Here is an 11,414-nt window from a genome sequence, read left to right on the forward strand (position 1 = left end):
AAAGAAGCATTTTTGCCCATCAAGATCTGAACCCAGACAGCTGTCAGTACAGGGTATACTCCGATCACTGCAGCAGTGGCCACGTTGGGTGTGTTCACGGGAGCAGGAACCCTGTGGAGACAGCTGGCATGCCAATGAGATCATCTGCCAGTTGAAAGGTCACTGGGCCCAGTTGACAACTGACCTGACTTGGAAAGGTCCAGAAGGTGCTCAGTTTGTTGGCCTGATGAGATCGACTGGCTCTGACCCAGTCAGACACCTTGATGATTGTCGGCTGAGCTCTGTGCTTCTTATCTGCTTTATGTCACGCTGATGCTTTTGCACTGAAGACCCAACTGGTGGGTGAGGTGGCAGTGCCCTTGGTGGGCAGAGTCTAGTCTGGGGCAGCACAAGCTCACGCCCCAACATGAGTGAGGGCGAGGGAGACTCCCGGAGTGGAGTGACTAGCTGCGCGATCGTGGAGAAGGATCTGGGAGAGTGCAGTCCCTAGAGAGCAACCTTCAGCCATGTGTGCGTGCATTCCATTTGTGAGGGACTGATTAGTACTTAGAATGTGGTATTGTTCACAAACACGCCCCCATAAAGAAAATGGGAATTAAAAACAGGTTCAGCCCCTGGTTTGACCGTGATTTGGCAGAGTTACTCCACCTCAAGAATTCAATCCCCACTGTTTGGATCACTGCCTGTGTGTTGTGGCTGTCGTAGGCACGTGGTTGCGCTGATCCGTCAGCGGAGGTGGAGCTGCACCACTTTTCAAAATGTTCAACTTTTGTCGGTGTCTGCATATCTGGGGCCCTTGTAGCGTGATGGGTAGATACACAACTTCCACAGCGCCTCCGCTGGCGCCCTTGGTAGGGCCGTGCTAGCTGTATTGCTGGAGGTTGAGTCTAAGTCACACACACGTCATACCTAGTATGTAGCTGCTGCCCTGACTGCTCCCTAATGCTAGCACTTATTGTGGGGTAAGCTTGTGTCTCAGCTATTTTAGCAGTACATTCAGTGGCTGATTCAATGTGTAGAGCAAGTGTGAATGAATTAGCAGGGGTTAAATTAGTATCTTCAAATAAATGTCCTGCACCCGGGGGGGGGGGTTGAATGTGTTTTGGATGTGTTTTCAGTTCGTCTTGTATTGCTCCAAAATTACACGACTGTGCTAGAGTTAAGTCGCTCTGGATAAGAGCGTCTGCTAAATGACTTAAATGTAAATGTAAATGTAAAATCAGATACAAACTGGCTAGTGGACTCACTAGCTTGCAATCTCAGTAGTTTGGAGATTTAAAAAAAATGTTAGTTGAGAGCTGCTATTGTTTCTTCTTATGAGGCCGCAAGTACCAAAGTGATAAAAATGCAGCGCCCCTCCTCTCCGAGGCAGTGTAGGAGAATGGCATGTTTCCTGGGGCCGGCAACAGTATCCAGTCCCATGGCTATTAGGTACATTTCAAACAAACCTTTCCATTGCTCCCAGGATCGCCTGGGTGACTCAGAAACGGGTCAGGAGGAGGCAGAGAGATGGTGGGGATGACAGGTGCAGAATCAGCCATGCTCCTCACCAATGTTGTGTTGGAAGAACGAGACTTTGTTCTTTATAAATGTCTCTGGCTTATTAGCTATCACTCTAACATGCTCATGTTCCTCAGCTAGAATAACAACAATGTTGAGCCAAAGTGTGGTGGCCCTTCAGGATCAAAGACCCACACAACCAACTCACAGGCGCTAACTAATGAACATCAAACCCTAGTCCCTACAATCTCCCCACATTGTGAATTAAGTTGGCTTCACACAAACAAAAATAGCTAATTACTGCCATCCAGGGCCTTGTCTTGGTGCATTCACACCTCTCACTGTTGTGATGTAGCAGACATTAGGAAAGTTATTAAAAGGGTCCATCATGCTCATTAGCAAGGTGGGCCCAGATGGTGCCCCAACAGATGCCTGCATTGCTTCCTACATCAACAGCCATTTTTCCAAACTGTAGTCGGCGGGTAAACCCCCATTTATCTGGGAGATGTATGTTTCAGCCAAGCCATGAACTACTGAGCACTTTTGTTGTTCTTGCATGCACACAGACACACACAACACCCAAATACACACACACACAGCACCCAAATACACACACCCAAATACACATACACAACACCCAAATACACACACACACACACACACACACACACACACACCTTTCGTCTGTAATGTATTTTTGTTATATGTCGGACCCCAGTAAGACTAGCTGTAGATCATAATAAATCAAATGAAAACACACATTCCATAAAGAATGTACTAATAAAAGCTCCAAGGGAAACAATGAAGCAGGCACATATCCATTAAAATGAGATAATTGCTGGGAGAAACATGAATGGCATATCATTACCGCCCTTATAATTTGTCAGAGAACGATAACTGAAGTAAAAACATAGCTTTTGTAAAAGACCACACAACACATAGTAATTACATGTGTAAAAGACTGGGGAAATATGCCATTGTTATTCTTCCATTTACATTATATAAATATATTGTACAAATACATATCATCAATGTCTGGTCCCACTACAAAATATAACTTGTGAACAGCTAATTAAAATACTTTAACATATGGACAAGTGATACTTTGTGATTTTCTCAATATCTACTTCCCCAATGAACTCATAGATGAACTCATAGTTATCATTGGCTTGCAAAATTACCTCTTAACTTCCTTCATACTGGACACAGAGACATGAAAATGGTGTCCACCAGTTAATCTGACTCTGGGGAAGAAGATAAAGGCATTTATTGCCAAAATCTCAAAGTATCTCTTTAAAGCCTGTTTAAGATGTTGTTAGTTTGAAGTAGGATTTTGTCATTCTCAGACTTAATGATAGCAACACAGCCATGAGGCAGATCGCTCAACAGGAGAGTGCTGAGCAACAAGGACAAGTCTACACGAACAGATAACAAGGACAAGTCTACACAAACAGAGGGACAGATAACCTGATATCTTCACATACTAGAGAAGCCTATCAATCAGAATGTTAACCAGATAGGAAGGCTACATAACACATTCCACAATCACATTGTGTATTCATGGGACACACTCTTTTCACGCCACTTCGATACACCTATGACCGGAAGTGTTCTTTTGTGGCAGGTTAGGAGAGCATTTTCGCTAACCCTAACCCTTTCCTAACCTTAGCCTAGTTCTCCTAACCTGCCACATTAATTCTCCTAACCTGCTACGTTAATTCTCCTCATTCTCCTACGTTAATTTTTCTAACCTGCTATGTTAATTCTCCTAACATGGTACGTTATTTCTCCTAACCTGTTACGTTAATTCTCCTAACCTGCTACGTTAATTCTCCTAACCTGCTACGTTAATTTTTCTAACCTGCTATGTTAATTCTCCTAACATGGTACGTTATTTCTCCTAACCTGTTACGTTAATTCTCCTAACATGGTACGAAAAAGTCTTGAGTATTCATGACTGGGTTTTCAAACCAGATCAGAAAACAAGACAATATGGTGGCAGTAACACTACAAAACAATCATTTTGCTTTGTAAACGTTCTGCAGCAACCTCAACATGCTCTATCATAGCAATTTCAGAAGGAGACAGACTGAGAAAAGTGTAGGGAAGTCACCTTGGGTCAAGCGTTTTGTAGCTCTCCACCACAGGCCCAGAAACCTTCCTGCCTTGCATGTCTAGGCTTGCTTTGGAGACTTCCATCTCAGTCCCTTTTGTGCTGTGGACGACCCGCCACTCAATGCACCTGTGTCCTGTCAATCACTCACCACTCTGGCACTGGAGTAACCCTCATTAAGCAATATGCGCCCATATGGCTTGGAGTACAATGTGTGTGTGTGTGTGTGAGTGAGTGTACACTAGTTGTGTGTTTGTGTGCATTAGGTGTGTGTGTATAAGTGTGTTCGCCCGGAAACAGATTGGTCTGGAAGACGAGGCCAACCTCCGGGTCGGATTCCTCCCCGAAAACCTCATTGCTGCAGTTACGCTGATGGAAGAAATATGTCTGACGAGGCGCGGGCAACCGTAATGGCACCCTCGCAGCTGCTTCCAAATGCCATCCCAGATGTCCCCTAAATCCAACAATAGCAGAGGGAGGCCACACAGAATAATATTTCAATGAGACCAGGGAGATCAAGAATGGAGTAGATGAATGCAGTCTGGGTGGCATTGGAGTGGATCACTATTAAGCAACGCCCGCCAAATAATATTGGGTTTACAGCTTGCAGGTCATCTAATCTTTAAAAAAGAAGAGATCATTTAAGGTCTTTTTTGTTTTCTATAGGATATCTGATGAGAAATGATCCTTGTAGACATTTGATTAAATCAGGCTTCTCTTGGTCTTAAAGGCTTCATTGGTTATCAGTTGGGATGGAAGTTGGATTATTGCACATGGGCAATTCATTAAATACACTTGAATAAACTGAAAACATGTTTTTTTTTCCATAATTATTATATTTTAATTTGGGAAATATTGCTAGCCCATTCAATTCTACGAAAAAAAAAAATACTTGCATAATATATAGTATATATAACATACAGTACATAATATACAACAATGTACAATACTTGCACTGTTATTTGGAATATAAGGTTTGTTATATCATATTTTACAATAAGCTATAAAAACAAAGAGTCGCACACTCCGTATGTTTAACCTCCCAGTAATTTATTGGGTAAAAAAAACCTTGAAGAAGCACAGTGATGCCGAAACATTGGTGTTTTTTTTACTCAATAATTTACTTGGAGGTTAAACATGTGGAGTGTGCGACTCTCTTTGCTTTTTATAGCTTACAGTTTATTCTCCGTTTGTCAGCACCTCTACACTAAATACTTTTCCCTGGGGGTGCGCCAGCTCATGCTTTTTATTAGACTTATATCATATTTTACCACATAAGGAGAGAGATTGGGGGTAGGGCCCTGTGATAGACTCACGGTTCTGTATTTGTACATCAAGCTGCCTCACGCTACAGAAACAGGAGATTGGCTCATAGGAGCAGGAGCCTTTCTGGCTCACACAAACCAAGGCTTGTGCAAAGCAACTTACTTACTTATGTTACCACATAAGAAGACACTCATGAGAACTGAAATCACTTAGCAGACTACAGCATTTGCCAAGTACTTTACCCTCGATTACAGATTTAATAAATTATATCGATTTGGGACATCAATATTACATCTGCTATCACTTCACGGCTTGGAGATTTACACTAAAATATGCTATAAATAAATGAAACCTCGACTGAATTGCCTTTTTGAGTAGGATACACAATCAATTTTGAGATACTGATACACTCTTCAGCATATTAGACCTCTTTATCGCCTTTAAGACATGATTGGAGTAGTACATTAAGTGTCCACAAACAAAATGGTGGAATCAAATTTGTGCATTGGAAATAGAGGCGTTAATGCTCAGGATCTTATCAAAATCGCTCAGAGCTGTGATTGAGATCCAACTGATCCTACATACTGTACACTTTCTCTTCAGTCAGCAAGAGTTCACAATTATGTAACACAATCCCAACTTCCACTCATGAAGGCAACCACATGCATCGTAGTGCTGCTAGAAGTATCCCACTGGGCACAAAATGGTTAAATCAACATTGTTTCAACGTAATTTGTTAACATATTGTAACATGGAATCCACGTGGAAAATACATGGATTTGAAAAAAAGTGATAAAATCTATTGTTTTGAAGGTGAAACATCAACCACAGGAATGTGTCATGGTAACGAAATTTCAACATAGACAAACCGTGTACAAAATATGTTGAATTTGTAACCAATGTCAGATCGTCAACGTTATATCCAGTATCAGAAAAATAAACAATAGGTTGGGCAGCACCTCCTACGGGAGAGTTAAGCTACCCTTTTGGTCTCCCATCCAGGGTTTTAACCAAGCCCAGCTTATCGGTCATATTTGTCACTGACTATTACCAATGTGGTATTGATTCATGAGAATGATAGTTGATTGATCTCTACTTGAAAACAAAATGTATTCACTGTTGCTATCGAAGTCAATCCAAAGGGTAGGTTTAACAGAGCAAATAAAATGTGACCAAACTTTATCTCTCATACATCATCAATTATGCTATTTAGGCCTGTGTAGCATTTGCAAAGTGATCAACAGCTATGGTTTCAATTCAACCCAGAATTCAAGGCCTGGGGTTTCAAGCTCTGGTTGATTTAACATTTTATGATCTTGAATTGTTTTTGGTTGTCAGCGCAGCCACATTTCAACATTTGAAGGAAATGTATCTTCTGCTTGGATAGTTCCACCTGTGCCAGGGACTTAGTCTGCTTGTAATTTAATTTGGTCTACAAAATGAATATTTGATACTGTATGTTGGATTCACGTCTTAGTTCCAAAGATGGAACTATCCAAGCAGAGGATAAATATCCTCTTGATATTTGGTTGCGTTAACAACCAAGCACAATTCCATATCACTTTTGAAATACAATAAATGGCCTATTAACTTGTCGACAAGTTAACAAATTATATGTTGGATTCACGTCTCCAAATCAACCGAAATGTTAAGATTTTGTTGCATTGTCAACCAAACATAATTCAATTACTTTTACAGTAAGTAGCCTAAAGTTAAGGCTGTCCTAAAACGAATGTTCAACCTTCAACATTCAACCTTAAAATGACTCATTTTTAGGGCCTTCCTCTGACATCGCCTGGTATAGAGGTCCTGGATGGCAGGAAGCTTGGCCCCAGTTGAAGTACTGGGCCGTACGCACTAGCTTCTGTAATGCCTTGTGGTCGGAGGCCGAGCAGTTACCATACCAGGCTGTGATGCAACCCATTGGGATGCTCTCGATGGTGCAGCTGTAGAACCTTTTGAGGATCTGAGGACCCATGCCAAATCTTTTCAGTCTCCTGAGGGGGAATAGGTTTTGTTGTGCCCTCTTCACAATTGGTGTGGTTGGACCATGTCAGTTTGTTGGTGATGTGGACACCAAGGAACTTGAAGCTCTTAACCTGCTCCACTGCAGCTCCATCGATGAGAATGGGGGCGTGCTCGGTCTATATTTTCCTGCAGTCTACAATCATCCTTTTTGTTTTGATCACATTGAGGGAGAGGTTGTTGTCCTGGCACCACACGGCCAGGTCTCTGATCTCCTCCCTATAGTCTGTCTCATCTTTGTCGGTGATCAGGCTTACCACTGTTGTGTCATCGGCAAACTTAATGATGGTGTTGGAGTCGTGCCTGGCTGTGCAGTCATGGGTGAACAGGGAGCACAGGAGGGGACTGAGCACGCACCCGAGGGGCTCCCGTGTTGAGGATCAGCTTGGCGGATATGTTGTTACCTACCCTTACCACCTGGGGGATGGCCCGTCAGGAAGTCCAGGATCCAGTTGCAGAGGGACGTGTTTAGTCCCGGGGTCCTTAGCTTAGTGATGAGCTAAGGACACTATGGTGTTGAACGCTGAGCTGTAGTCAATGGATAGTATTCTCACATATTTGTTCCTTTTGTCCAGGTGGGAAAGGGTAGTGTGGAGTGCAAAAGAGATCACATCATCTGTGGATCTGTTACGGCGGTATGCAAATTGGAGTGGGTCTAGGGTTTCTGGGATAATGGTGTTAATGTGAGCCATGACCAGCCTTTCAAAGTACTTCATGGCTACAGACGTGAGTGCTACGGGGTTGGTAGTCATTTAGGCAGGTTACCTTAATGTTTTTGGGCACAGGGACTATGGTGGTCTGCTTGAAACATGTTGGTATTACAGACTCAGACAGGGAGAGGTTGAAAATGTCAGTGAAGACACTTGCCAGTTGGTCAGTGCATGCTCGGAGTACACATCCTGGTAATCCGTCTGGCCCTGTGGCCTTGTGAATGTTAACCTGTTTAAAGGTCTTACTCACATCGGCTGCGGAGAGCGTTACCAAACAGTGGTCCAGAACAGCTGATGCTCTCATGCATGTTTCAGTGTTACTTGCCACAAAGCGAGCATAGAAGTAATTTAGCTCGTCTGTTAGGGTTGTGTCACTGGGCAGCTCTCGGCTGTACTTTCTTTTGTAGTCTGTAATAGTTTGCAAGCCCTGCCACATCCGCTGAGCGTCGGAGCCGGTGTAGTACGATTCGATCTTAGTCCTGTATTGATGCTTTGCCTGTTTGATTGTTTCTCTGATGGCATAGCGAGATTTCTTATAAGCTTCCGGGTTTGAGTCCCGCTCCTTGAAAGCGGTAGCTCTACACTTTAGCTGTTGTATGTTGTATAAACTAAATATTTGACATTGTATTCCTATTTTTACTTTCCCGTGCTTTTAAATGGTTGAAAGCGCAGTGATAGACATTTGGGTGACAACTAAACCAAAATTCAGAGATAGTTCTTTCTTTGGAATTTGATTGTGCTTATAGATGGTTGAAAGCATAGTGATAACACATTGGAAATTCAACTAACTTTTGGCTCTCTTTTTGACAGGTTGAAATCCCATTTATCAACATCTCGCCCCATGGTGTGTCCAGAGGGACACGTAGCTTGCGGTACTACTGTATGTCCAAGTGGCTCGAGTAGTTCTTCAGGTGGTGCTAATTGTTGTGTTATGAAGGAAAACAGGCCAAAATGCTTGCGATTGTACATGTCCCCTGGCTTCGAGCAGAATGTATGATGGGTTTTCAAGGCTACAGACATTGTGGTTTCATTGTCCGTTGGTCTTTCCCTCCCCCCTCTCTCATTCTTTTTTACTCTCTCCCTTTCTCCAGACGGCCCTTTTCTTAGAGATGACTGTGTTCTGAGGACCATTGCCTCCTTCTCTCTACTTTCCATGTTTTCAGCTGACCAGGGCTGGCAGGTTGGCTGGAGCACATTAAGTACCAGTACACACCAGGAACAAGTTATTGTGGCACTCACAAAGTACCATAACAGCAGAAGGCCACAATGTTGTAAAGCATTCAGATGGAATTAAAACAAAATTGGCTCTGACATGTAGAAAAAGGAAACATCTATATTAGGAAACAGGAGACAAAGGGCTGTGAGACAGGGGTTTAATTCTAGACACATGAAAAGTGGGATGTATACGGAGGGTGCGGAGAAACAGAAGATGAACTGCAAATGGGCTAAGGATTTTAGAGATGGGGAAAGTGCGGATGAAACGGGGGGAAAGTTTACGGGAGCCCATCCGGATTGGCAGGTCCCGAGTGAAAAGCAATACCATCTGCACCATGAGCGTCTTCTTGGCTGAGGGTAACTTGGTAAAATAAATATGGGCAGCTTTAGAAAACCAATACACCACCATCATGATGTGGGGTTTCCATCTGACAGAGGAAGATCCGTAACAATGTCCAGGGATATATGGGACCAGGGCAGTGAGGAACAGGGAGTGTTTGAAGAAGGCCAGCCAGAGCTTGCCGCAGAGTCTTATTTTGTTCACATACGGTGCAGGCGGCGACGAATGTGGAGACATCAGGAATCATGGAAGGCAACCAAAAGAGTTGTCGGATGAAAGCCAGGGTCCAACGGGAGCCTGGATGGCAGGTCAGTCTCGAGGAATGTGCCCATTTCAGGATTGGGGAATTGGCAGAGTCCGGGATAAACATCCGGTTAGCCGGACCCACCCCGAACCAGGATCTCTATACCCCAGACGAGTGCAGCCACTAGACTGGGGTCAGACTGAGTAGCAGTGGGGCTATACAAACGTGAGAGTGCATCAGGCATCACATTCTTTGAACCAGGGCAGTAGGAGAGGGTGAATAACAGAGCCCAACGAGCCTGCCTAGACTTGAGGCATTTGGCGGTGAAAAGATATTCCAAGTTCTTATGGTCAATCTACACTAAGAATGGGTGTTCCGCCCCTTCCAACCAGTGCTTCCACTGCTCCAACATCATCTTGATGGCTGATAGGGGCTGTAGTGGATCGATGTTTGAGGTAAGAGAACATCCAGCTGCTGGAGATCACGTGAATGGAACCTTGTGAGTGGAGAAATGCTGAGAGGAGGGAAGCCCGTGTGCTGTAACCCCGGATGAAGGGGCGGTAGAAATGAGCAAATCCCAGGAAACGTTGCAGCTGCACTTGATGTGGGTTGAGGCCAATCCACCACCGCTCTTACCTTGTCTGGATCCATCTGTATATGTCCTGCAGCGATGACATATCCTAGGAAGAAGATGGTGGACCAATGGAATTCACACTTCTCCTCTTTAATGATAAGCTGGTTCTCCAGGAGATGCTGAAGGACCTGTCGGACTTGGAGGACGTGTTCTTGAGCTGAAAGGGAAAAGACAAGGATGTCGTCGAGGTAGACAAACACAAACCGGTTCAGCATGTCCCGGAGCACATCGTTGACCAGGGCCTAGAACACAGTGAGAGTTGGTCAGTCCGAATGGTATAACCGAGTACTCATAGTTCCCGCTAGCTGTGTTAAAGGCTGTCTTTCACTCATCTCCTTCACATATCCGAACCAGATGGTAGGCGTTCCCGAAGGTCCAACTTAGAGAAGATGGTCGCTCTCTGAAGAGGTTTGAAAGCTGAGAAGATGAGGCCCCAGTAGTCAATACACAGGCACAGGGTTTTGTCTTTCTCCACAAAGAGGAACCCTGCGCTGGCGGGAGGGGCAGATGAACGAACACTCCCTGCAGTGAGAGAGTGCTCATTGTACTCCTCCATTTTCTTGGTTTCCGGACAGGGAGGCATCTCCCAATCTTGTAGGAAGACATCCCGGGGCAGGCTGTGCCGACTTAAGACACTGCACATGGCAGAAAGGGCTCCAACCCACGATAGAACCAGTTGCCCAGTCGATCAGGGGATTGTGCTTCTCAAGCCAAGAATACCCCATTACCACGGGTGCATGGGGAGATTCTATGAGCAGGAACTGCATACACTCACCTGGATTTCCTGATACTCGTAGGTTGATAGGAACCGTATTGCAGGTGACTCTGCCAATAGTCCACCCATCCAGCGCTCTGACGTCCATGGGGATAGAGAGGGGTTGAGTGGAGATTCCCAGCTCTGACAGCAAGGTAGCGTCGATAAAGCTCTCGTACTCATTGACTCTGGGGCTGACCCGGAGAGACTTGGCCTGGTCACCCCACAACGGGGTGGCATGGAGATAGGTACGACTAATGGGAGATTGGAAAATCCTTGTACGGCTCATCAGAGTACTCGTACCTACTGGTGAGCTTGGTCTTTTTAACTTCTTACGGGCAGGTGGGACGGCAGCGTCCCACCTGGCCAACATCTGGTGAAATTGCAGAGCGCGAATTTTAAATGACAGAAATAGAAATATTTAACATTCATGAAAATGCAAGTGTCATACATCAAAATAAAGCTTAACTTCTTTTTAATCCAGCCGCTGTCAGATTTCAAAAAGGCTTTATGTCGAAAGCACACTATGCGATTATCTGATGACAGCGCCCCGCATACAAAAGCATGAAAACAAGAAGATCTTCTTCTGTTGGCTCTCCAAAAGGTCCCAGCT

This window comes from Oncorhynchus nerka, linkage group LG12, assembly GCF_034236695.1.
Source record: "Oncorhynchus nerka isolate Pitt River linkage group LG12, Oner_Uvic_2.0, whole genome shotgun sequence".
Classification (NCBI taxonomy): Eukaryota; Metazoa; Chordata; class Actinopteri; order Salmoniformes; family Salmonidae; genus Oncorhynchus; species Oncorhynchus nerka.